General features: G+C 47.6%; 1 long non-coding RNA gene across 3 annotated transcripts in view; it reads left to right on the top strand.

The window, feature by feature from the left end:
- LOC310682253 overlaps nt 1-27425 on the top strand; it is a 125416-nt gene that overhangs the window by 50799 nt on the left and 47192 nt on the right. The window lies entirely within an intron of this gene.

Genomic DNA, 27425 nt, shown 5'->3' with positions numbered 1-27425 from the left:
GTTCAAGTCCTACCTTCAAGAGCAGGAGAAAATGAGCTTGTTCCTTCTTCCATGGGATGGCCCTTGAGATATTTGAAGATGGTTATCATGTCTCCCTTAAAGCCATGGGTTTCCCAGTAGTGATGTATGGAAGTGAGACCTGGACCATAGAATCATAGAATCATAGAGTTGGAAGAGACCACAAGGGCCATCGAGTCCAACCCCCTGCCAAGCAGGAAACACCATCCGACTATTCGTGACCCCATGGACCAGAGCACGCCAAGCCCTCCTGTCTTCCACTGCCTCCCGCAGTTTGGTCAAACTCATGCTGGTAGCTTCGAGAACATTAAAGAAGGCTGATTGCCGAAGAATTGATGCTTTTGAATTATGGAGCTGGAGGAGACTCTTGAGAGTCCCATGGACTGCAAGAAGATCAAACACATCCATTCTGAAGGAAATCAGCCCTGAGTGCTCACTGGAAGGACAGATCCTGAAGCTGAGGCTCCAATACTTTAGCCACCACATGAGAAGAGAAGACTCCCTGGAAAAGACCCTGATGCTGGGAAAGATGGAGGGCACAAGGAGAAGGGGACGACAGAGGATGAGATGGTTGGACAATGTTCTCGAAGCTACCAGCATGAGTTTGACCAAACTGCAGGAGGCAGTGGAAGACAGGAGGGCTTGGCGTGCTCTGGTCCATGGGGTCACGAATAGTCGGATGGTGTTTCCTGCTTGGCAGGGGGTTGGACTCGATGGCCCTTGTGGTCTCTTCCAACTCTATGATTCTATGATTCTATGATTCTACGACTAAATGACTAAACAACAAACAAATCATGTCTCCCCTTGGTCTTCTCTTTTCCAGGCTAAACATACCCAGCTCCTTCAACCATTCCTCATTAGGCTTGGTTTCCAGACCCTTGGTCACCTTGGTCCCCCTCCTCTTTGCACGTTCCAGCTTGTTGATGCATTCCTTAAATTGCTTAAATGCATTCCTTAATTCATTACTTGGGAAATTGTAGGGAGTTTTAAGTTGTAATTTCATGTGATGAAATTTCGGGTGGTATCAAGGTTGGACAGTGTTCTCGAAGCTACCAGCATGAGTTTGACCAAACTGCGGGAGGCAGTGGAAGACAGGAGTGCCTGGTGTGCTCTGGTCCATGGGGTCACGAAGTGTCGGACATGACTAAACGACTAAACAACAACCAACAAATCCTGGCATATGATTCTTGATGTTTCTAAGCTCTTCGCTTGCTTCTGTAGCACAGAAAAAATGAACTTGCTTAGTTGGATCGCTATGCTACAAACTGATGTTTGTTTTCCAGGAAAAAAACCCAATCAACTCATAATTTTCTGGGAAACTCAGATTTGAGAAGGGACTTTAGAGATGATGAAAATAAATTGACAACAGAAGTTTTATAAATCATGTTGATGGGTTGCATAGAATCCCTTGTTGTCAATAATATGAGGCAATATTTTTGCCAGATAATCAAAGCTAATTGAATTGGGCCAGCTCACAGCCCATTACTAAGTAATGTCCCAGTTTCAGTCTTCCTTGAAGAGCAGAGCAGTGGTTTTACACCCAGTGCTTACTCAGATAAGCCAACACTAGTGATAAGTCTTGATCTGGGAACAAGAAGTCACTGTGTGACTCATTGGCCAAATGTTGGCTATTGTTTCAGGATAAACGGGATTCAAATCTCTGCTCATTTGTGTCTGAGACTGAGACTGAGACCTTTCTCTACCTCGTAGGGTTATTGTGAGTCTACAGTATGTCCCTGGTCTTCTGGATGAGAAGATTGAATAGAATTGTAAAATTTTAGGGACCACATCTAGTCCCAGCCCCTGCAATGCAGGAATCTTTTGCCCAAGTGGGACTTGAACCCACAACCCTGAGATTAAGAATCTCATGCTCTACCAACTGAGCTATGCAAATATAACCAATCATAGCAGCCTTCACCTCAAGGGATAAGTGCAACAGTCCAAAAAGAAAAGAATGGGAAATGATCTGCAATGAATTGAAAAAGTTGTTTAAAAGTAAGGTTAAGAACTTTGCTTCAGGATGAGAACAGAAATCATGCACTGGCGGCGCGGCAGCAGCAGGAGGCCCCATTAGCTAAAGTGGTGCTTCAGGTTAAGAACAGTTTCAGGTTAAGAACGGACCTCCAGAACGAATTAAGTACTTAACCCGAGGTACCACTGTGTATAGAAAAGAAAAGAAAATCAAAAGAGTAGGATGAAAATTGAGAATAAGACGAGCCACTGCTTGAAATACTCTCTGGCAGCAGCAAAGAAGGGGACTCGCTCTTCATTTTGGAGACAGTCCGGTGGGACGTTTTCCCCATGCAAGCTCCATTGAATTGAATGGGACCTTGTTCCTGTGCCAGGGCTGGGGAACCAGTGGTCTAGTCAGACACTCATTGGACATGCCTAGCAGAGGCTGACGTGAGTTGTAGTCTGACAAATATCTCGAGAACCACTGGTTTTCCCATTCCTGCTTCAGGAGTTGTTTTTTGAACCCTACCCCAGATGTGCAATAAAAGCTAGAAATGCAACCTTTTCCCTTTCTCTCTTCCATTTTAAGAGAAAGAAGAAGAAGAAAGAGTTTTTGCCGTTTTAGATAATATCTCCCGGTCCAGCACAATTGCCTGGTTCCCTGGGTTAGAATTCTCGTCTTCAGAGTCCTAATGGCATCTTTATCACCAGGAACTTTGATAATCTGACGTGTTGTGCAATGATGGTAAATAAGTTCTTCCTTGAACCCCCAGGCTCTTTGCAGTTTCCCCTGAAGGTCATGACACTCGCCACTCGCCTTGTCAAATATTCTAGCTATGAAAGGATTGATTGTAATTTTTTTTTTTTAAGGCTTTGCTGAGAGCTTGCAATTTTAGAAAAGGTCATTCTGACCATCTCGCCTCCTGTTTCCCCGCGTTTACATGCGCTAAAGAAGGCGAGACTTGTTTGCTTGCGTAAAAAACCCAGGTGTTAAGAGCTGGGGAGAGAGAAAGGGTGGGAGGGAAATAAAAATTACGTAGTTCAGAATTCCTTGCATGCTTGCCTCTGCAAAAAAATGTTTCTGATTGGAGATTTGCAGAGTTTTATCTTCTCCTCCTCATTGCCCTGTAGCTGAAAACCGCAGAGCATTTTTGCTAATGGAAGGAGGACTGGTGTTAAATATGACTTCTGGGTACAATTATGCAAATTCAAGGGATGCGGGTGGCGCTGTGGTCTAAACCACTGAGCCTCTTGGGCTTGCCAGTCGGAAGGTCGGCAATTCGAATCCCTGTGACAGGGTGAGGTCCCATTGCTCTGTCCCAGCTCCTGCCAACCTAGCAGTTCGAAAGCACACCAGTACAAGTAGATAAATAGGTACCGCTCCGGTGGGAAGGTAAACGGCATTTCTGTGCCCTCTGGTTTTCGTCATGGTGTTCTGTTGTGCCAGAAGCAGTTTAGTCCTGCTGGCCACATGATCCAGAAAGCTGTCTGTGGACAAACGCCGGCTTCCTTGACCTGAAAGCAAGATGAGCGCTGCAACCCCATAGTCGCCTTTGACTGGACTTAATCATCCAGGGGTCCTTTACCTTTACCTATGCAAATTCTACCCCCCCCATTGTGATCCAGGGACTTCCACATATCAGCATACACCCCCTTGAGATTCCTGGGTTGCATGATTTGCAACATTAATGGCTTCCTCTATTTCAGCTTTGCAATTAGACCCTCAAATGCTCACCTGGGGTGCATGGAAGTTGTGCATGCCAGAGCTCCAGATTCAGATTCTCTCTCTCTCTCTCTCTCTCACTCACACACACACACACACACACACACAATTGTAGAGTTGGAAAAGACCCTGAGAACCATCTAGTCCAAGGCAGGAATATGCAGCTGTCCCATATGGGGATCGAACCTGCAACCTTGGCATTATCAGCCCCACACTCTAGCCAGTTGAGCTATCCAGGCTTGCACCGTGCTTTAGCGCTGCACATGGATCTTGCCTCCTTCATCTGGAGCAGGCACGTCCAACAGGTAGATTGTGATCTACCGGTAGATCACTGGACGTCTGTGGTAGATCACTATTAGATCAGTGGCTCCCCTCCCCCCCGAGAAACTGAACAACTTTGGCTCCCCTAAAAAAAGCTCAATATTTTGGCCCTTCACCCCCCAAAAACGGGCCTTCCCTCCTCCCTAAAAGAAGCTCAACAACTTTGACCTGAACCCAAAAAAAGGGAGTAGATCACTTCCAGTCTTTGTGAGTAGATTGCAGTCTCTTGGGAGTTGGCCACCCCTGGTCTAGAGGTTGAGTTGAACCCTAAAGGCAAGTGCATCTGTGTGGCTTAGTGCTGCACCTTAAGACCAATACAGGGCAGCGCTGTGTTGGCTTCCTCGACTGGCCCTTGCACTCCTTCAGTCTGTCCAGGATTTGCGCTGAACTTCTTTGTTGGGGAAAAGCTCGCCTTTATTCCTGCATCGCAGCGGGTTGGGCTAGATGACTCTTGGGGTCCCTTCCAACTCTACAATTCTCTGGTTCTGGGGTGGAGTCTGCTGCGAGCTACAAAATTCTGCATTAACTGCAGGAAGCTGATTATTTTAACCAAGTGGTTTCTTTGTTGAAAGCCTTGGAGAACTTTCTCTTGGAAATAATAATAAAAAATCCCCATTAGCAATCCTTTATTCTTATGCTGCTTTCTAACAATTAAGGAATCTGAAGCATTTTCACAAACCCTTTCTGAAACAATGAGGGTTTTTGGAAATCAACAGTGCTAAAGAGGATCTGGTATTTCCTTTTCTTTTTTTGGAAGGCAGAGTTGTGGTTTTGTCCTTTTTGAGCAAAAGGCGCTCTCTTGCTTTCTGCTCAGTGACTGTAAATGGCATTTAGGGTCGCGTGCGGTTTGCGCAGAATGGAAACGGGCTGGAATGTTGACTTGTGTGCGCTCACAATGTAATTTTGCAGCTGCCCAGTCTCTGGGTTGCAGGGCACCCTTGCCAGTTGCTAGAAAAAGCAACACAGAGCCTTATCCCAGCTGGTGAGCAACTCTTTTCACTGACTCAGCCCAGGCCGCTTCTTGAGTCATTGCCACCACTTCCTATATCATCTCAATCATTTCATGCCAATAAAGGAGATGGATTGATTGATCATCTCAACAAATGGTGATTAAGAATGCATTTTGTTCCGCACAATTTGTTCCGCTCGGGACAGGGGACTCTTCATTTGTCATGCTAATTCCTCTTAATAAAAATCAAGAATTCAGCTATCGAAGCCTCGCCCGATTGTCCCTTAAGTCTCTGCATCCACACTATGAATTGTAAACTGGTTTTACTCGTCCTTGCTTCTGTTCAGTGACTGGAAGGTGGTGGAGCAGATCTCCTCCAGAGATTTCTGTGCAACCTTATCGAACCTCAGTTCCCAAAGACCCAGAAGCGATGGGGGTGGGTGCCTCTGACAGGAGGTTTAGCTAAGGACCGACTTAACAGTTTTAGAAACTCAGATATATAAGCGAATTGCCAAATGGCGTCTTAGTCCTAGGTTTATTGGCCGAGGGAGCTGGCGTACAGCTTCCAGGTCATGTGGCCAGCATGACTAAGCCGCTTCTGGAGAACCAGAGCAGCGCACAGAAACGCTGTTTACCTTTCCGCCGGAGAGGTACCTATTTATCTGCTTGCACTTTGATGTGCTTTTGAACTGCTAGGTGGGCAGGAGCAGGGACCGAACAATGGGAGCTCACCCCGTTGCGGGGATTCGAACCGCTGACCTTCTGATCGGCAAGTCCTAGGCTCTGTGGTCTAACTCACAGCGCCACACGCGTCCCTGTAGTAGCAATAGTAGTAATGCAGTAGATGAGCTCTTATGCTTACCTGCTTAAGAAAGCTGGAGGGGCCAGCCAGGTGCGGAGATGTCAATCATCAGCCTGACATCTAGTCATCTCCACTAGCGCCAGCTATAAATTGGCATGCCACTGCCCAATATTACTGTAATTGGGATTAAAAGTGGCTTTGGAAAAGGTGGGAATTTTACACCCCCCCCCATCTGCCTGTCCCTTGGCTCTTGGAGATTTTTCTGCCCCACAGTCGAAGCATTGGTTTAAATGTTGTGTTTTTGAGGGGTGGCGCATGGTTTAATAAAGAGTGTTCGTACTCGGTTGCCTAATGTCACACAATTGCGCTTGGCCTGTTAACAGTGTGGGATGGAGATCCCCACTCTAAAAAACTCTTTTCACACGGTTGCTGGATGCAAAACGTTCCAGTTTAGGGAAGCTTTTAATGTTTGACACACTATTGTATTTTAGTATTTTGTTGGAAGCCGCCCAGAGTGGCTGGGGAAACCCAGCTAGATGGGCGGGGTATAAATATATTATTATTATTATTATTACAGTACTGATTTCATAAAATTCATGCACTGCTTGATTGTCAAGAAAAACAACAGCAACAACAACCCCAAGCGTTTTGGGGGGTGTTTTTAATCTTACTCAGAGTTGACCTATAGAAAATAATGGATGTGATTAATTCAGGTCAATTGATTTTAGTGGCTCTGCTCTCAGAATACACCTTAGTTGAATGCAGCTGTGCGCGTGCACACACATGTACGTGTAAAATAAAGATAATATACATATTATTTTGAAGATGCATGCCTCTAGCTTTGCACAGGACTTCTTCGTCATCCTCTGGACTGTGGGAATGCTGCCAGACTGGGCTGAGCAGCAGGATGACTCCAGTCTGTTGACCTCAGTCCCGTGAAAGCAAAGCCGAGGAGCTGAATTGCAAAATAACAAGGCGCTTGAAAGTGAGACTCAACGCCTTGTCTGAGCAGTTGCTGTCGTTATCTTGTACTTTTTGAGCCAAAGGTCTCACTTGGGCCAAGCATTGCCTCTTTTTCTTGTTTTTTTTTAATGCCTGCTATGAACCACTTATGGGACGTGGGTGGCGCGTTAAACCACAGAGCCTATAACTTGGTGATCAGAAGGTCGGCGGTTTGAATCCCACGATGGGGTGAGCTCCCGTTGTTCGGTCCCTGCTCCTGCCAACCTAGCAGTTCGAAAGCACACCAGTGCAAGTAGATAAATAGGTACCACTCTGGCGGGAAGTTAAACGGCGTTTCCGTGCGCTGCTCTGGTTTCGCCAGAAGCGGCTTAGTCATGCTGGCCACATGACTCAAAAGATGTACGCCTGCTCCCTCAGCCAATAAAGCGACATGAGTGCCGCAACCCCAGAGTTGGCCACGACTGGACCTAATGGTCAGGGGTCCCTTTATCTTATGAACCACTTATATATGAAGTGCTCTCTATGATGGCCCCTCTGTATGTCCCACCCCCTCAGTGGGTCTCAGGCTGAACAGATCAGCATATTCTCTGACCCACCCCCATCCCTAGACTGCTTTGCAGCATCTTGAGAAGGACCATAGTTCTGGGGCTGAGGATCTGGTCTGCAATGCAGAAGGTGCCCAATCCCCTCATGGGTGGCACTGAAGTAATATACATCAAGGATGTTCAACCTGCTCTGGCCCAATAGGGACAGCAGCGCCTTGTCCCCAGTGTTCTGACAAAAGCTGAGTTTGAGCTGGTGCCGGTGGCAGAGGCAGTGTTTGAAATTAGCCAGGCCACTTATGACCAAGTGAGGATGCCTGGACTCCAGGATGGCGTTTGACTTCTCCACCATCTGGAAGATGAATGCTGGGAGAACCTTGGATATGGGCTGTTTTCACACCCTTAATTCCACAACATGTAGAATTCTGTCAGTTCTATTTTATATTCACCGTCGGAATGAATTTCAGGAACCAAAATGCTTTTTTTGAGCAGGAGCGGTCACCATTAAGAAAACACACACACACACATACACACACAGAGAGAGAGAGTGGTACCTCTAGTTATGGACACGATCCGTTTGGGGATGCCATTTGCACCCCAAAAAGTCGGCAACTAGAGCGGTGCTTCTGCGCAAGTGCGGAGCGTGATGGAGCACTTCTGTGCATGCACGAAGTGTGCAGAATGCTTCTGCGCATGTGCGTGGGGTGAAACCCGGAAGTATACACTTCCAGGTTTGCCGCAAAATCTGCAACATTAAGCAAACTCAACAAGAGGTATGACTGTATGTGTGTGAAGCACCACTTTAGCTAATGGGGCCTCCCACTGCCGCCGCGCCACCGGAGCACGATTTCTGTTCTCATCCTGAAGCAAAATGCTTGACCCGAGGTACTATTTCTGGGTTAGTGGAGTCTGTAATCTGAAGCATCTGTAACCTGAAGCATATGTAACCCGAGGTACCACTGTATATATCAAGGTTGTCGTCTGATCTAGCTAGATGTTTAACCCACAATCAATCACAGTCATTTGAAAAACAAGACTTTGCCCCAAAATGGCAACTAGGCATTCTGTTTTGGTGACTTCAACCTTGGTTTAAGGAGCCATTTGGAGCCTGGCTTATAAATCTGAGTTTCTAACAGTGTCAGAGGCCCTGGGCCAGATACTGGCAGGTGAGATGGAAGCTCACTGGGTGATTTTGGGACAGTCACTCATCCCAGCTACACCTCCTGGAATGCCTTGATAGAAAAGGTAGCATGTGCATAGATTTATAAAGCTACAAGGCAAGCAGTCTGACTGGGTGGAATAAGGCAGTTTCTTATCTATTTTTTAGCACGAGAAAATGTCTCCTCAACTTGCATAAGGGGTGAGTTGACTTCTTCTGCCTATGACATCTACAAGTCAAAGTGGCCAGATTGGATTTGCAATCTGAGATGCATATCAAAGGGCTTTCCTAGTGAAGGTCCCTTAGACTGGATTAGCTTGACCTGTGATGGAAGAATCCTCTTCCCAGTCCTTTAGGTGGGTTGTATCAGGCGACCTCAGAGTTGACAGAGGTCTCTTCTCCATCCCAAGGTTGGGTGTTGCACAAGCAGCTAGGAGAAACCCGAACTTCACATGTTCCTCTTGAGTTTGCATCACTGGCAATCTGACCTCCCCCCCCAGCCCCGGATTGCAGTTCACTTGGTTGCAACACACTTCAGAATGCAGAGTCTCGGAGGTAGAGATTATCTCCCAAATGTCTGTCCCTTTCAGGAATGCTGACCCTGAATGACGAGATCTTGCCCTCCCCCCCCCCTTGCTGGCTTGCTCTCGTCTAGATTTGCGCAGTTCTACCTATCAGATCACTGTCAAAGGTTTCTTAGAGGAAGAGGCCTTTTCCCACCGGTAGGACATCTGCGCTGCATGCAGAAGGTTTAATCCCCAATGACATCTCCAGGTAGGGCTGGGAAGGTCCTGGGCTGGGAATCCTAGAATCATAGAGTTGGAAGAGACCACAAGGGCCATCGAGTCCAACCCCCTGCCAAGCAGGAAACACCATCAGAGCACTCCTGGCATATGGTTGTCAAGCCTCTGCTTAAAGACCTCCAAAGAAGGAGACTCCACCACACTCCTTGGCAGCAAATTCCACTGTCGAACAGCTCTTACTGTCAGGAAGTTCTTCCTAATGTTTAGGTGGAATCTTCTTTCTTGTAGTTTGGATCCATTGCTCCGTGTCCGCTTGTCTGGAGCAGCAGAAAACAACCTTTCTCCCTCCTCTATGTGACATCCTTTTATATATTTGAACATGGCTATCATATCCCCCCCTTAACCTCCTCTTCTCCAGGCTAAACATCCCTAGCTCCCTTAGCCGTTCCTCATAAGGCATCGTTTCCAGGCCTTTGACCATTTTGGTTGCCCTCCTCTGGACACGTTCCAGTTTGTCAGTGTCCTTGAACTGTGGACCGCTCCTTCCAGTCAGTGTAGGAAACACTGACTGAACCAATGGTCTGGCTTTGTATAAGGCAGACTCCTCTGTTCCCTATTCTGGTAGGTTGCTCATAAAGGTAAAGGGACCCCTGACCATTAGGTCCAGTCGTGGCTGACTCTGGGGTTGCGGCGCTCATCTTGCTTTATTGGCTGGTATACAGCTTCTGGGTCATGTGGCCAGCATGACTAAGCCCCTTCTGGTGAACCAGAGCAGCACACAGAAACACAGTTTACCTTCCCGCCGGAGCGGTACCTATTTCTCTACTTGCAGTTTGACGTGCTTTCGAACTGCTAGGTTGGCAGGAGCTGGGACCGAGCAACGGGAGCTCACCCCGTCGCGGGGATTGAACCGCCGACCTTCTGATCGGCAAGTCCTAGGCTCTGTGGCTTATCCACAGCGCCACCCACATCCCAAGGATGCTCATAGAGTGAGCAAATAATTTGAGGCTTTACAGATGATTTTGGACTCCAACCCCCATCATTCTTGACCCTTCATCCAGCTGGCTGGTGGGATTTGTAGCCCTGTAGCATCTGTAGTCCAATGACACCATGTTCGCTACCTCTCGTCTGTTTACAAGTGTGGAGTTTTTTTTGGGGGGGGGGGACAGGTTGGCTGATGGTGAAGCCTTGAAGTCCATATCCGGTCCCACCCTTAAGACTGAATGTGAGTGGAGGTAGCAACTTCTTCGCTGTGCCCCACTCAGTTTACTGTCTAGCCCAGGGTTTCCCAAACTTGAGTCTCCAGCTGTTTTTGAACTACAACTCCCATCATCCCTAGCTGGCAGGATCAACGGTCAGGGGTGGTGGGAATTATAGTCCAAAAACAGCTGGAGAAACTCTAGTCCTGATGATGAGTTCTGGAGAATTCAGAAGCTTGCATACTTTTGTGACATTTTGCTTACTCTAGCAAAGGGGTTGCTTGTTCTAATATTTGGTGCTTTCTTCTTCTTAATGAGCCCACAAGGCTATCTTTTTGTGTCCCCCCCCGAACACTTAGTTCCTGCTTATCAATCCCATCCTGAACTCTGAGTCTTCCTGCACAACTCCTTCTCTATCCCAAACTAAAAGGTAAATGTAAAGGTACCCCTGACCGTTAAGTCCAGTCGTGGATGACTCTGGGGTTGCGGTGCTCTTCTCGCTTTACTGGCCAAGGGAGCCGGTGTTTGTCCGCAGACAGCTTCCGGGTCATGTGGCCAGCATGAATAAGCTGCTTCTGGCAAACCAGAAAAGCACACGGAAACATCGTTTACCTTCCCGCTGGAGCGGTTACCTATTTATCTACTTGCACTTTGATGTGCTTTCAAACTGCTAGGTTGTCAGGAGCAGGGACCGAGCAACGGGAGCTCACCCCGTCATGGGGATTCGAACCACTGACCTTCTGATCGGCAAGTCCTAGCCCCAGTGGTTTAGACCACAGCGCCACCCGCGTCCCTTACATCCACAACCAGACACTATCAATTGTGGTCTCTACGCCCCACCCCCCACCCCTTTGGCAACTCTTGCCTGTCAGATATAGACCACATGTGCTCTATTATTATTATTTAGGGAAGCTTTTAATATTTGTTGAATCATTGTATTTTAATATTCTGCTGGAAGCCGCCCAGAGTGGCTGGGGAAGCCCAGCCAGATGGGTGGGGTATAAATAATAAATTATTATTATTATTTAGACAGAGACCCTGCAAACTCCCCCTTTCCATACAGCTGTGCTGGCTGGGGGCGGATTCTCATAGTCCGAAACATCTGCAGGGCATCTGGTTGGGAAAGGCTTCATTCCACGCAGAGCCTCATTTTGCCATTCCATCCTTTGAAAACGAAATGCTTCACATTGCATGCTTTCTGTTTTGCAATCAGAATAACCTTGTGAGGCCGGTCACTCTTGAATTCGTGCATTCAAGGGTTGCTGATGGGGAACTGAGGCTGGGAGAGAGCAACTTGCCCCCGCCCACCCGAGAACGTGGAGCGGAAGTAATACTGAACTTGGGTTGGCCGAGTCCAACTTCTGCATTCGCATGGATTGCACAATTGGCCTAGCAAAAATGTCATTCCTGGCTCCCTAGCGCGCGCTCTCTCTCTCTCTCTCTCTGGTAAATAATTTGCAAACCGTACCGGGGACTTCCTATCCTAAAACTAGCGCTAATACGCCCAGGAACCTCACCAAAATGCTGGAGAGGGTGCACCTCCACAGGCACATACCTCCACATGTGGTGGGAGTGCCCCAAAATCCAACTATTCTGGACAACAGCCATACGAGAAATATGTAAAACAACTAAGCAAGTATTAGACATCACCCCAGAACTGGCCCTACTAAACATCTTCCAAGACAACAATGCCCACTTACACCACAAAGAACTCATAACCCACCTACTTTCAGCAGCCAGAAACACCATAACCAGACACTGGAGAGACCTGCCAGGAGTAAGCATGGACCAATGGTACCAAATAGTATGGGAAAGAAATAGTATGGGAAACAGCCCTACTAGAAAAATTAACCAATAAACTGAAACTGACACGGGGACAAATAGAAGAAGACGCCTTCACCCCGGTATGGCTCCCCATTATCGAGTACACAGCACAACAGGACAATGACAATAATCCACCAACAGCATACAAATCAATATGGCTAACCTGATCCAAAACACCCACCCACCCCACTCACACACAGAAACAAAGACCACCACAGCCAACCACAAATGAACAACCACATCCTTTTTTTTTTAGCGTTTATTAATTTTCCAATAAAAACATCCAATTAACATATCAAATCAGATCCAATAAAAAAAAAACTAAAAAAAAAAGGTCCAATTGTCTTCCAAATTGTAATAATTTTGTTTTGACTTCCCACGGTCAGCCACATCCTAGGCCAACCCCAACCTCTCTCACCACCAAAGGAACACAAGTGAACAGCAGAGAACCAGCACGAGTAACGCTGACACCAAACCCTACATACATTAAGCAGAATAGAAACACCACCACCTGACCCCCCCTCCACCCCTTTTCTTCCTAATGTCTCAACAAATGAAACGGATTTGTAAAAATGTTACATGCAAAAAATACGAGAGACATTACACATACTTATGTAAATCAAGAACATCTTTAATAATAAAAAGTACCGGGGACTTCCTATCCTCTCTGGAGGATGATTTTCCCGGTTCCATAACGAAGCACAGAGATGAGAGCGAGCTGATGGCGATCAGCAAAATGTCTCGGGCTAATTTGTTGAGGGATGGAGGGCGTGTTGGGTGTAATCTGAGGACAGCGGCCTCCTCTCGAGGAGTTACATAACTCGCTTTCCATTTTGGCCGCTCTCTCCTGGCTAGGAACAGCCCCATCTTCCCCCGAAACCCAGCATGCCAGACCTCATCAATGCATTGTTGCCCTTTGGGGATAATAAAACCCAATAGCGGAGCAAATGGGCCGATTTTGCTCTCTGGCAGAGATGCCTCTCCTCTTCTCCTCTGCGCTTTTCCCCGGTTCCTGACTAAGTGCCAAAACTGGCCTGAAACTGGAATCTCATTCTTCCATCCCAGGAGCCTCCGTCTCCTTCAAACAGCCCCGGCTTATCGGTGTGCGTTTGGAACAGGGTGCCAGCTACATGGGTGTTTGGAGATTAAAAATAAATAGGAGACAATGGCACTTCCTCTTGGCTGCGATTTATCACTTAATAACAAGAGGGTTACTCATTTCCTCTGGAAAGTGTCTCTAAAAGTTTTGGAGAAGTGGTGCTGCTCTTGAGTTTCTCTCCCTGCTTCCTTATTTATTTTGTTATAATGATTCTTGCCTAAATCATGCCTCCTTTATTTGTTTGAATCGCTCTTTTCGTGTAGGGGAGTTGCTGGAGATCTCCTATCCTTAAACCATTCTCAGCTCAGACTTGTATCAGTGGCTACAGGCTCCCTTTATGTCATGGTAGCTGTTTTCAGCGCAAACCCCCCCCCCCCAAACTTTCTGCAGTTACATAGGACTTGCAGCTATCTGATGTCAGGAAATGTTTGATTAGGTGACTCATGGCTGTAGCTGGAACATCAGAGAGAGAGTTGTGTCAACCTGAGGCATCCCTGGCATGTTGATTGAACTTTCTCCCTTCTAAAAAAACTGGATTGACTCCTCCCCGTGGAGGAATATCAGTGTCCTTCTTTCCTTATCAGAAGCCCCAGAGAATCACATTTTTCCCCCATTCTGTCATTCCCTGATAGGATTCTCTGCGAAGAGGCCAGACTTCATTGCCACGGGGCCATGAAAGGAACCTTTTGTAGCTGAAAGCAGCAGCCCTTTTTATTTTCTTCCTTTGCATATGCTCCTTAACACCAACATGGTTGGGGATAGCTCAGGGGATAGCTCAGTTGGTTAGATCATGGTGCTGATAATGCCAAGGTTGCAGGTTCCATCCCCGTAAGGGACAGATGCATATTTCTGCATTGCAGGGGGTTGGACTAGATGACCCTTGTGGTCCCTTCTAGCTCTACAGTTATATATATGGTTTTGGTTTTGTTTTCTTAAATCACATCATTCAGATGTACTCAGAGAACCTTTCGAAAGGAAAGAGACATTTGCAAAGGGGAGGTCAGGATTCTTCCCACCAGAGTTTCTAGGAATAAGAGGGTGTGGGTGACTTTGCTCAGCAGGGGTAGTCAATATTGTGCCCTCCCAATCGTAGAATTGTTGAGTTCGAAGGGATAATAATAATAATAATAATAATAATAAATAACTTATATTTATACCCCGCCCTTCCCGGTTCAAAAACCGGGCTCAGGGTGGCTGACAACAAATTTAAAACACTTAATTATAAAAGCAGCATAAAATACAGTATGAAAACATGAATAACAATAAAATTCAAAAATCAATTTAGGGGAAATAAGCATTAGATAATCCCCAGGGCTAGCTGGCTGAACTGGTCCTACTTGGGCCAGCGAGGAGGCCAGGGGAGAATTAGCTGTGAGGTCTCAGAGCGGGTGATCTTCATAAAAGAGGAGGGGAAGGGAAGAGAAGGGAAATAAAAGATCAGGCTGAATTCAAATTAAAGGCTACGTGGAAGAGCTTTGTCTTACAGGCCCGACGAAAGGAGGTTAAATCCTGCAGGGCCCTGGTCTCATGGGACGAAGCATTCCACCAGGTCGGAGCCATCACTGAAAAGGCCCTGGCCCTGGTGGAGGATAGTCTGACTTCCTTAGGGCCCGGGACCTCTAAACTATGGTTATTCATGGACCTTAAGGTCTTCTGAGGGTCATCTAGTCCAGGCTTCCTCAAACTCGGCCCCCCAGATGTTTTGAGACTACAATTCCCATCATCCCTGACCACTGGTCCTGCTAGATGGGATCATGGGAGTTGTGGGCCAGAAACACCTGAGCTACTCATAATCCTAGAATTGTGGAGTTGGAAGGGACCATGAGAGACACCTAATCTAACCTTTGCAATGCACGAATCTTTTGCCTAACATGGGACTCAAACTCATGACTCATGCTCTGCCAACTGAGCTATTCTAGCCGCATCACGTTGGACTACAACTCTCCTCAGCTGCAGCCAGCATGGGCAATGGTTGAGCATCATGGGAGTTGCAGTCCAACAATATTGGACGGACCATTTAAGCCACTCCTCTGTTCTGCATCCTTTAGAAGTTCTGCTTGCAGCCGCAGGAAGCGCTGGGGGAACTGAGTGCAAACCACAAGGACAGTGGTCTTGAAAGCCGTCTTCTGTGGGAGCTCTGCAGTTCCTCCACGAGATGGTCGGTCGCGGCGAGCAAGCTTACATGAAACACTGTTCGTGTGTCTTCTCCTGCAAAGTGCATGCACCCAAGAATTTGGGGTACTCCTGGATGCTGTCTTAAGTTAATGTGCCACAATTTGCGCTGATTCCCTGGGGTGCTGTGGATCCCCCACCCCCAGACTACCAGCACAGTGCCCACATGTGTTTGCTGTGTAGGTTGAGGAAATCACTGGCAGAGAGTCCTTTCTTTGCAGATGGGTGGGATATAAATAATAAAATTATTTTTGTTTTTGTTATTAGACAGAGGGTCCCAGGTCTCTAGGTAGGGCTGGGAATGTTCCCGTGTCTGAAAACCCTGGTCCTTGTCACTTTAGACAGAACTGAACTAGATGAACGAATGGTCTGGTTCATCGGATTCCTATGTACATTTCAAAACTCATTGCACGCTCTTCCCAGCCTCTATGTGCCTTTGTTGACTTCCACCGTGGTGGCAATTAAATCCTCAACTTTTATTGAGTCTTCAGATATTGTGTAGTTTTGCTGGGTGAAGTCCCAAGTTCCTCCACATTCTGGATCCCCAGGTGGTGTTGCATTGAAATTGAACAGGAGGGCCTCATCCATCTCTAAATGACCATGCCCACCATCTAATTGTTCTCAGAATATCCCATGATCCTTTTGCTCTGCTGAGTGGCAGCATTGCCGTGGCTCTAGGAAATTTCTGGCTTGGACAACTTGATGATTTAAGTCCGCTGTTCCTTTCCCCGATGTTGCTATTGTTGCGGGCTGTTTTCCTTTTTTAATTCGGCAATAAAACGGTCCTGTTTATCTGGCCTTTTGTAGCAACAGGATGCCTGCAGGGAAAAGCCATCTCTGATGGTGTTTCCTGCTTGGCAGGGGGTTGGACTCGATGACCCTTGTGGTCTCTTCCAACTCTATGATTCTATGATTCTATGATTCTAAGCCAGTGTGTTGAAAAAACTGAGGCCAGAACACAGCTTGCTTCTCTCCCCCCCCCCCCTTTTTGCACAATACTTAAATCACTTGCATAGCACTGACTTCTTTTATTAAGCAAGTACTGGTGAATATTTTTGTGAAATTGTCCATCTATCATAGAACATAGAATTGTAGAATTGGAAGGGACAACAAGAGTCAATCTAGTCCAACCCCTTCCATGCAGGAATCTCAGCTAAAACATCCATGACAGTTGGCCGTGGTTGCTTTACAGAAGCTGCTGTGTTGTCAAAGCCTTCCAAATTGTGGTTAATCCTACCTATAATAATAATATAATAATAGTTTATTATTTATACCCCGCCCATCTGGCTGGGCTTCCCCAGCCACTCTGGGCGGCTTCCAACGAAATATTAAATTACCGTAATACAGCAAACATTAAAAGATTCCCTAAACAGGGCTGCCTTCAGATGTCTTCTAAAAGTCTTGTAGTTGTTGTTCTCTTTGACATCTGGTGGGAGGGCGTTCCACAGGGAGGGCGCCACTACCGAGAAGGCCCTCTGCCTGGTTCCCTGTAACTTGGTTTCTCACAGGGAGGGAACCACCAGAAGGCCCTCAGCGCTGGACCTCAGTGTCCAGGTGGAATGATGGGGGTGGAGACGCTCCTTCAGGTATACTGGACCGAGGCCTTTTAGGGCTTTAAAGGTCAGCACCAACACTTTGAATTGTGCTTGGAAACGTACTGGGAGCCAATGTAGGTCTTTCAAGACTGGTGTTATGTGGTCTCAGCGGCCGCTCCCCGTCACCAGTCTAGCTGCTGCATTCTGGATTAGTTGTAGTTTCCGGGTCACTTTCAAAGGTAGCCCCACGTAGAGAGCATTGCAGTGGTCCAAGCGGGAGATAACCAGAGCATGCACTACTCTGGTAAGACAGTCTGCGGGCAGGTGGGGTCTTAGCCTGCGTACCAGGTGGAGCTGGTAAACAGCTGCCCTGGATGCAGAATTGACCTGTGCCTACATGGACGGCTGTGGGTCCAGAATGACTCCCAGGCTGCACACCTGGTCCTTCAGGGGCACAGTTACCCCATTCAGGACCAGGGAGTCCTCCACACCTGCCCACCTCCTGTCCCCCCAGAACAGTACTTCTGTCTTGTCAGGATTCAGCCTCAATAACTATGGTCTATTGAGAAGACAAACAAATCTATCTTTCACCATTGGTTCATGGAGCTGCTATCTTTCTGCTAACCAGAATTAAGATGGGTCAAAACTTAGGTTTCTGCCGACCCACTAAACTGTGGTTAACCTGAAGCGGAAGTCTCATTCCCTCCTTGCAGCCAGAGCCTTGCTCTCGCAACCCTAAACCGTGGCTAGGCATGACAACCAGCGTGGCACAAATTGTATCTCCCGCTTCAGTGGGGAGAGGAAAAAATCCCTGTTCCCGCAATCGAATGTTTGGGAAGCGAATGTCTAGCCGTCAGGTTGAAGCTGAACCTTCTTCCTGCGGCAGCGGCAGAAGATCAGAGAAAAGGGATTAGCTTTGCTTGACGCAAAGGTAGCTGAGTCATAGTTCATCACCTCCTCCCCAAACCGAGGACCCACGGTGACAGGTGGATGCGCCGGAGGAGCTTAGCGCCTCGCCCCTAGCTACTTCTGTTCCATTTTCCTCCACCTGCTTATCTGTGCGGCGTGAGAAATTACACAGCGCCGCTGGTGCGTTCGCAGCAGCAGGGAAAGTGGCAAAGTACCTGTGCCAGTAAACACTTCACAAGCCTTTGTGCGTCAGCCCTCGTGCTCTCTGCCCCGGTTTCTCAATAACAAGCAAGATGACCTAGCTCTGTCAGTATTTGTGTGCGAGGGGAGAGAGAGAGCTGTTGTCTGTTTTCTCCCCGTTCAAGATCAGTTTGCTACTCCTGCCTTCCCCCGGACCTGTAAATTTAGCCTCATGTTTTTTGGCTGCCGAGACCTTGCCGGTCTCGCTACAGCTGCGAATTGATTCCCGCCTGGCTCTTGAGTCTTTTCCCTGCTTTCCTCCCTTTCTCCATCCCTTTAAGTCCCCTGTAATCGACTTTGGCTGACGTCCCGGAGCTGAGAGCTAGGCACACACACACACACAGGCTGGAAAGGGCAACTTGAGACTTTTAAACCATAAAGCTGAGTTCTGTCTGCGCTATGGTGGGAGGAGAAATTCAAATGGATTTATTATTTCTCTTTGCTCGGAGATTACGGGAAGTTTGCACACTCCTCTGCGACTTTTGTCTGGAAAATCTGGACAGCTGCTGCCGGTCAGTGTAGGCAATCCTTAAGCTTGATGGGTACCAGCAGTCTGACTCAGTATAAGTGTGAGGCAGCTTCCTATGTGCTATGTTGCATTTCTCCAATACCCCTAACAATCTGGAGGCTGCTTTCCTTTCCATGTGGGACCGTAGCTTAACAACAACAACAACAACAACAACAACAACAACCCTGCCTACTTGACTGGGTTGCTCCAGCCACTCTTGAAAGCTTCCAACATATATAAATTTATGAGACCGTCTCTCCTGGTATGCCCCACAGAGGACCTTAAGGTCCATGAATAATCATAGTTTAGAGGTCCTGGGCCCTAAGGAAGTCAGATTATCTTCCACTGGGGCCAGGGCCTTCTCAGTGATGGCTCCGACCTGGTGGAATGCTCTGTCCCATGAGACGGGGGCCCTGCAGGATTTAACTTGCTTCCACAGGAACTGTAAGACAGAGCTATTCCTCCTGGCTTTCAATTTGAACCTAACCTGATATTTTATTCCCCTTCCTTCCCTCTCCCTCCCCTTTTTATGAAGATTTCTCACTCTGGGATCCCACAGCTAATTCTCCCCTGGTCTCCTCACTGGCCCAAATAGGACTAATTTAGCCAGCTAGCCCTGGTAATTATCTAATGTTTATTGGTTGGATTTTCCCTCTAAATTGATTTTTGAATTCTGAATTTATTGTTATTTATGTTCTGTACTGTATTTTATGCTGTTTTGTTGCATCAATTAAAGGTTTTAAATTTGTTATTAGCTGTCCTGAGCCCGGTTTTCTGAACCGGGAAGGGCGGCGTATAAATAATAAATTATTATTAAGACATAATAAAACATTAACACGTTAAAAGGCTTCCCTATATTCTTCCTAGCCCAGGATGGTCCATTTTTGACTGATGGCTGGTTGCCTAGGGAGACAAGCAGAGGGTCTCTCCATCCTTTCACCTGGACGAGCTCAGGGTTAGAGCATCTGCTTTGCATCCAGAAGAACCCAGGTACTGCCCGGGGCATCTCCACAGGTAGGGATGGGGACAACCTGCCTGAAGCCCTGGAGAGATGCTCTATCAGTCAGTATGGACATTTCTGAACTAGATACTCAGCATAAAGCAGCTGTCTCTGTACCTACAAGGGCATGTTGCAGCTCACTTCCTTTCAAGGGAACCAGCGCCGTGTGATGGTTATGGTGGTGGGCTGGGACTTGGAGGTCTGGGGTTCAAATCTCCCGGTCAGCCATAGAATTGTAGATTTGGAAGGGACTGCCGGGGTCATCTAGTCCAACCCCCCAATCCTGTAGGAATCTCACTGGGTGTCCTTGAGCCAATTGCTGTCTTTTAGCCTATCCTACTTCACAGGGTTGTTGTAAGGAGAAAATGGGGAGGGGGAGACCCTGTCTGCCACCTTCAGCTCCTGGGGGGGGGGGGAGGCGGAATGCGAAATAAAAAGATGGTAGATAGATAGATAGATAGGTAGGTAGGTAGGTAGGTAGATAGATAGATAGATAGATAGATAGATAGATGATAGACAGAATGGTTGCTTGAGAATGTTCTCTCTTGTGCAGTAAACTCCAAGCTCTGAGTTTCAGATCCTTGTTTGTCATATTTTTCTGCTTTTTTTAGTGGGGTGGAGGCTGTTGAAGTCACCACTCTGTGGCCTAGTGGTTAGAGCGTCGGTCTAGGACAGGGGTCAGCAAACTTTTTCAGCAGGGGGCCCGTCCACTGTCCATCAGAACTTGTGGGGGGCAGACTATATTTTTTTTTTTGGGGGGGGGGGAATGAACGAATTCCTATGCCCCACAAATAACCCAGAGATGCATTTTAAATAAAAGGACACATTCTACTCATGTAAAAACATCAGACAGGTCCCACAAATAACCCAGAGATGCATTTTAAATAAAAGGACACATTCTATTCATGTAAAAACACGCTGATTCCCGGACCGTCCATGGGCCGGATTTAGAAGGCGACTGGGCCGAATCTGGCCTGCGGGCCTTAGTTTGCCTACCCATGGCCTAGGACCTGGGAGACCAGGGTTCAAATCGCCGCTCGGCCACTTGATTTGACAGTCATTTACTCTCAGCTGAACCTACCCTGTAGGGTTGTTTTGAGGATAATTTGGGGTGGGGGCAGAGAATTGTGGAAAGCACCTCGAGCTCCTTAGAAAAGGAAAGGTGGAGTACAAATGTGAAAAAAAGAATGCCAGATATGTACCAAATTGCAATTACTTTGTACTTCTGAGTAGCCGGGAAGAACTGTAACCACATCGGAATTCAGGTCCTCTTTTTAAATGACGTTTCCATTCGTTTTGTGCTGGGCTCATCTCCCTCGCTCATTCCAGGGCTGTGGTTCGTGGAGAGAAATAACCTCATTGTTTTGCTACCTCCCTCAGTGGGGTGAATCAGCAAAGCAGAGAAAAATCTTGCTATGGCTCTCTCCCCTCCCTCTGTGTAACCACGGAGCAATAATACAGCAACTTGCTTTTTTAAAATTGCAATGAAACACGGCTGAAAGTTAGCATGTGTCATGCCCCTGGAGAGACGGGAGAGGGGCTGTTCTGCTTCTAGAGTTACTAAGCACTTACGGTAAAAAATCTCCTCCTCATCCTGAATCCCTTCCAAAGCGCCAAACTCTCTCTTTTCCCCCCCATGGGGAACTGGCAAACCGGCTGTTGCTGCTGCTGCTGCGTCACTCAGATTTCTTCCCCTTTCGCCACGCCGTTTGGGAAATGTGGTCTCTCAAGGAAATGCAGTGTGTTGTCTTAGTGCGAATAGCAAGAGATTGCTCTTATGTAATCCTGCCTTTCATTTGCTTCCAGCCTACTTGGCGAAGAGGAAAAACATTGCGATGTGATCTGATGAAGTCGTAGTCCACAAAAGGGTGTGCCGCAGGGCAGTGTTGTTGTTAATAATAATAATAATAATAATAATAATTTATTATTTATTATTTATACCCCACCCATCAGGCTGGGTTTCCCCAGACACTCTGAGCAGCTTACAGCATATATAAAAACATAACAAAGCCTTAGACATTAAAAAACATTCTGATACAAGGGCTGCCTTCAGATGTCTTCTAAAAGTAGGTAGTTCTGTATTTCCTTGTCATCTGAAGGAAGGGCATTCCACAGGGCGGGGGCCACCACCGAGAAGGCCTTCTCCCTGGTTCCCTGTAACTTGGCTTCTCACAGTGAGGGCACCACCAGAAGGCCCTCGGAGCTGGACCTCAGTTTCTGGGCTGAACAATGGGGGTGGAGATGCTCCTTCAGGTATACTGGGCCGAGGCCGTTCTGCGAGAAGCCGAGTTACAGGGAACCAGGCAGAGGGCCTTCTCGGTAGTGGCACCCGCCCTGTGGAGCGCCCTCCCACCAGATGTCAAAGAGAACAACAACTACCAGACTTTTAGAAGACATCTGAAGGCATCCCTGCTTAGGGAAGCTTTTAATGTTTAACAAACCACTGTATTTTAATATTTTGTTGGAAGCCGCCCAGAGTGGCTGGGGATGGCAAAGGTAGGCTGGTTATCCACCTTTAATTTAGATTAATTGTTTAGTTAAGAAATTAGTTAATTGAGTTATTTAATTAATTAAGCGATTTTTAAAAGGGTCAGTTGATCACCTGCCTCTTTCACTGCTAGCTGCCTCAGCTCTGGAAGCATATAGAAGCCTCTTGCAATTCGGCAGCAATCCAGAAAGGATATGTCGTCTCCCTGTTATATCTCAGACTCCGGCCAGAAATAGAACTTGAGCTATTGTTAATATAAGGGGTCAGTGAGCCTCATGGCGAGCCTTAAAATAGATATTTGCCGAATATTCTTCAGAAGGAGAAGGGAAGCAGAATCCTGCATCTAGACCCTTTATTTTGACAGTACACAGCATCTGATTCAGCCGCTTGCATTTCCAGATAAACGTGCAGCCCCAGTCATTTCTGTCAAGGCTGTACCTGGGGGAAAAACTCCCCGCAAGGGAGTAAGTGTGTTGCGTCTCTTTGATTGTAATAGGCTGCAGAAGCATCGCCTCAATTATCATAGAATTGTAGAGTTAGAAAGGACCACGATCTAGTCTAACCCCCTGCCCAACGTGGGGTTCAAACCCACGACCCTGCGGTTATAGAGTCTCCCACTCTATCCATTGGGCTACCCCAGAATTAATTCCAGTTGTTCCCTTAAGTGGGGAGAGATTTCCCCCTTTCCACATTTTGTCACTGGAATGAATGCAATAAATTGGCATCTGTACCAAATATTGGCCTGGCGAACGGGTTACTAGCCTATTTGCCCAGAGAGTGAGACCGTAGCTCAGGGCGTCTATCTTGCATATCGAAGGCCGGCAGGTTCGATCCCCGGCAGTTCCAGGTAGGGCTGGCAGAAACCCCTGCCCAGAACCCTGGAGGGCTGCTGCCAGTCAGTGCAGACAACTCTGATGGCCCCAGTGCTCCAGCTCTGCATAAGGCATCATCTTCCTAGGTTCTTATGCAAGGCTAGGGACTTGTGCATTATGTGCTTGCACAACTGTGCTGTACCCACCTGTCTAGGGTCTGGGAAGCAGCCACGGAATTAAGAAATGGAAGATACGTTGGTGTTTCAAAAGATGTGTAGGCTCAATCACTGGGGGCTACCGGCTTGGGTTTGTTTCACACGTCTCAAAGAATTGTTGGGATCCCATTGGGCCTCCATGTCTTTTCATTTGCAGCTGTTCTGGGGCAAAACGACAGCAGGACAGCTTGGATTTCGTGCTTTGAAAGTCCCCAGTTTCCCACAAAGCTGGGACCAGCTTGGAGTATATTAGATGGTTGGCGGCAAATCTCTCTTTACGCCTTCCAGGAATTGATGGTTGCCTTGACTTAAAAGACTCTTGATATACTGCTGGTGTGTGTGTGTGTGTGTGTGTGTGTGTTTTAAACAAACAACCACATTTTCCATCCTTCTGGTAGGTCAGATCTGCATCTGCCACAATTTCATTTTTCTCTCCATCTTATTTGCATGATGAGTCTGTCAGCATTTCAGGCCCTCCTCTATAAAGAGACATTTGAAGCTGGGCAGCCCCTGTGGCTGGAAACTACCCATGGGGGAATCCCCCCCAGATTTTTCTCGTCTTGCAAGAGAGCCTCTGACCAGTCAAAGGGAATTCTGCAAGCTGTAAAAATAAATCCAGCTTGCATGCATTTTAATTATTTTTGTTTTGTTTTTTAAAATCAACTTTTTATTGTGCAGCCAAAGGTCCAAATCTCAAGGCGTTCACCTCCAGTGGTGATTTTGAACTGTTTGTGACCTTGTAGAATGATTCTGACATCTCCACATTTCCTGGGGATGCAGTCCCCTCTTGGTTTCCTCTTTAAATTGTGCCTCTTCACCACTTCACCAAGGCTCACTCACAGGTAGTTGCAGACCTGAAGATATTGTGATGGGATGTGGGCATCGGTAAGGTAAAGGTAAAGGGACCCCTGACCATTAGGTCCAGTCGTGACCGACTCTGGGGTTGTGGCACTCACCTCGCTTTATTGGCCGAGGGAGCCGGCGTACAGCTTCCAGGTTATGTGGCCAGCATGACTAAGCCGCTTCTGGCGAACCAGAGCAGCGCACTGAAATGCCGTTTACCTTCCCGCCAGAGCTGTACCTATTTATCTACTTGCACTTTGACGTGCTTTTGAACTGCTAGGTTGGCAGGAGCAGGACCGAGCAACGGGAGCTCACCCCTTTGCGGGGATTCAAACCGCCGACCTTCTGATCGGCAAGTCCTAGGCTCTGTGGTTTAACCCACAGCGCCACCTGTGTCCCCGTGGGCATCGGTATGTCAGTCTTTAATGAGAGGGGCGATTGAAAACCCTGAGCTTCTGATTCCGACAACCAAAGTTTATCAAGTTGCGGAGCAAACTTCCATCCACTGCAGCGGTAAATTCTAAACCTATTTGATTTAACAAGTTACCTCTTGCAAGAACTTATATCGAGCTCTAGAGGCCCATGTTTAACCAAAAGGAAAACCAGCACAACCATTCAGCAATTGCTTTGTTTTTAAAATGGAATCAGACTTGACGACTGCTCATAAATCCTGGGAGGTTTAATTCTCTCGTTTTTCAGCAGTAGTAACTTGCATTACAGACCAATGTTTACTTAAAAACATGAGGCTGAGGCTACAGTCATAACACACACGCAGATGCTGAAAGCTGGTGCGTTTCTGTGTGTTATGATACAGCACAGTTGCCACGCCACTGGCTTGAAGGATTACTACCGCTGATGGGCTGGTCCTCTGCCTGACCTCCAAGCCCCCAAATGGGGTGTTTCTTGTGGCAGGGATAGGGGTGGATGCTTTGGACCCCCAAAGTCAGCCTTTAGCCTTCCATCTGGGGTTCCCAGATGTACTTGGACTACAACAACTCCCATCAACCCTGATGATTGACTGATTTGGCTGGGGATTGTTGGAGTCGTGGCGAATTCGAAAATTTGCCAGGCCCATTGTGCAGCTGGCTATCGGCCCTTTGCAACCAGCGTTCAAAATTAGCCAGTTGCTAGGGACATTTTGCACCTGGCTCTCAGCTATTTGTGACCAAGATGAGGATGCCTAGGCATCAGGATGGACCCTAACATCTCTACTATCTGGAGGCGCATGCCTGGAGATCCTTGGATCTTGAATGTTTTCACACACTAGCAATGCATCCTATATATGCAGACTTTCTCTGGATAAAGTGATTTTTCTTCTTTTAAGTTCTCAAAGTTCTTAACCTAGCTCCGGGTTGTCATCTGAACTAGCCAGATGTTAACTGAGAATCAGTCACAGTCAGTCCACCATTTGAAAAGGGCCAGGGCTTTTTCGGCTGTGGCCCCAATCTGGTGGAACGCTCTGTCACAAGAAACTAGGGTCCTGCGGGACTTGACATCTTTCTGCAGGGCCTGCAAGACAGAGCTGTTCCACCAGGGCTTTGGCCAAGGCACAGTCTGACCCCCTCCTTTGGTAATCCTCACAGAACTCTAGCCCAATGGTTGCCATTAATTTGATTCTGAATTGATTTTAGAATGAATTGATTTCAGAATGCTGTGTTACTTTTATTGTTGTTAGCTGCTCTGAGCCCGGCTTTGGCTGGGGAGGGAGGGATATAAATAAATTATTATTATTATTATTATTATTATTATTATTATTATTATTAATGACACTAGAGCCATCTTGCCAACTAGATACAGTGGAACCTCGGAAGTCAAACATAATCAGTTCTGGAAGAACGTTCGACTTGCAAAATGTTCGAATTCCGAGGTGTGGCTTCTGATTGGCTGACAGCTAGGCCTTTTGCAGATCGGAAGTCGCGTCGGACGTTCGGGTTCCAAGGACTGTTCGAAAACTGGAACACTTACTTCCGGGTCTTCGATGTTCGGGAGCCGCAACATTCGGGAATGGAGCCGTTCAAGAACTGAGGTTACACTGTACAGTCATACCTCGTGTTAAAGTAGCTTCGGGCTAAGTGTTGTCGGCTTGTGCTCCGCGGCGACCCGGAAGTAATGGAACGCGTTACTTCCGGGTTTTGCCTCTCGCACATGTGCAGACACTCAAAATGATGTCACACGCAGATGCGGCGAATCGCGACCTGCGCATGCACAGATGCGGGTTTGCATTCGCTTCAGGATGTGAACGGGGCTCCGGAACGGATCCTGTTTGCATCCAGAGGTACCACTGTATTCTGTTTTGGCAACTGCAACCTTGGTTTAAGGAGCCATTTGGAGCCTAACATAAATCTGAGTTTCTAACACCGGTTGCAGCAACTGCAAACCTTGGTTTACGATGCCGTTTGGCGTCTAACTTCTACACCTGAGTTTCTACCACTGCAAATATCCCTAGACTCTCTAGAAGGATGCATTCTTCCTAGATAGCAATGAAAACGACACAGGTGCTGCTGAAAGAGCTGTCGGCCGTTGTTGCAGCGATATGCCTGCTATTTTGGGCAGCTCTCAAGCTGTTCTTTGCTGATGCTGCCGGCCTTTTTCGAGGAGCCTGCTGGGCTGTTGGAGCCCCGGCAGCTCGGCAGCTCAGCTAAATGGGTCAGCTGCCCTGGGCACCTTGTTAGTTGCTTTACTTGGCAGTGGTGCCGTTTGTTTCCCTCCTCTGCGATGGGCTTGTTCAAATGCGTTTGCTGCTGCAGTGGTTCTCTGCAGCAAGGCACACACCCCGGGCCCTGAGCGATGGGGAGGCAGCCTCTGGCGCTGTTCTCCATTCCATTTGTGCAGGCTATGCCAGTTGCTGGCGTTGGAATGCCTTGGCAAAGGTGTTTCCATCCTCCCCCTGAATTGGCCCGTGATGCCATCTGCACAATTAAACCAGTGAAGGCGGTGAAGGTCCTGTGTGAGTGCCTGGAGGCGGTTGGAGGATGGATGGCGGTTAACAGATTGAGGTTGAATCCTGACAGGACAGAAGTATTGTTTTTGAGGGACAGGGGGCAGGCAGGTGTGGAGGACTCCCTGGTCCTGAATGGGGTAACTGTGCCCCTGAAGGACCAGGTGCGCAGCCTGGGAGTCATTTTGGACTCACAGCTGTCCATGAAGGCGCAGGTCAATTCTGCGCCCAGGGCGGCTGTCTACCAGCTCCATCTGGTACGCGGGCTGAGACCCTACCTGCCCATGGACTGTCTCGCCAGAGTGGTGCATGCTCTGGTTATCTCCCGCTTGGACTACTGCAATGTGGGGCTACCTTTGAAGGTGACCCGGAAACTGCAATTAATCCAGAATGTGGCAGCTAGACTGGTGACTGGGAGTGGCCACCGAGACCACATAACATCGGTCCTGAGAGGTCTGCATTGGCTCCCA

Source organism: Podarcis tiliguerta (genome assembly GCF_965153285.1).
Source record: "Podarcis tiliguerta genome assembly, chromosome: 7".
NCBI classification, from domain to species: domain Eukaryota; kingdom Metazoa; phylum Chordata; class Lepidosauria; order Squamata; family Lacertidae; genus Podarcis; species Podarcis tiliguerta.
The sequence above is the reverse complement of the archived record's forward strand: the minus strand, read 5'-3'. Positions and strand labels throughout refer to the sequence as shown.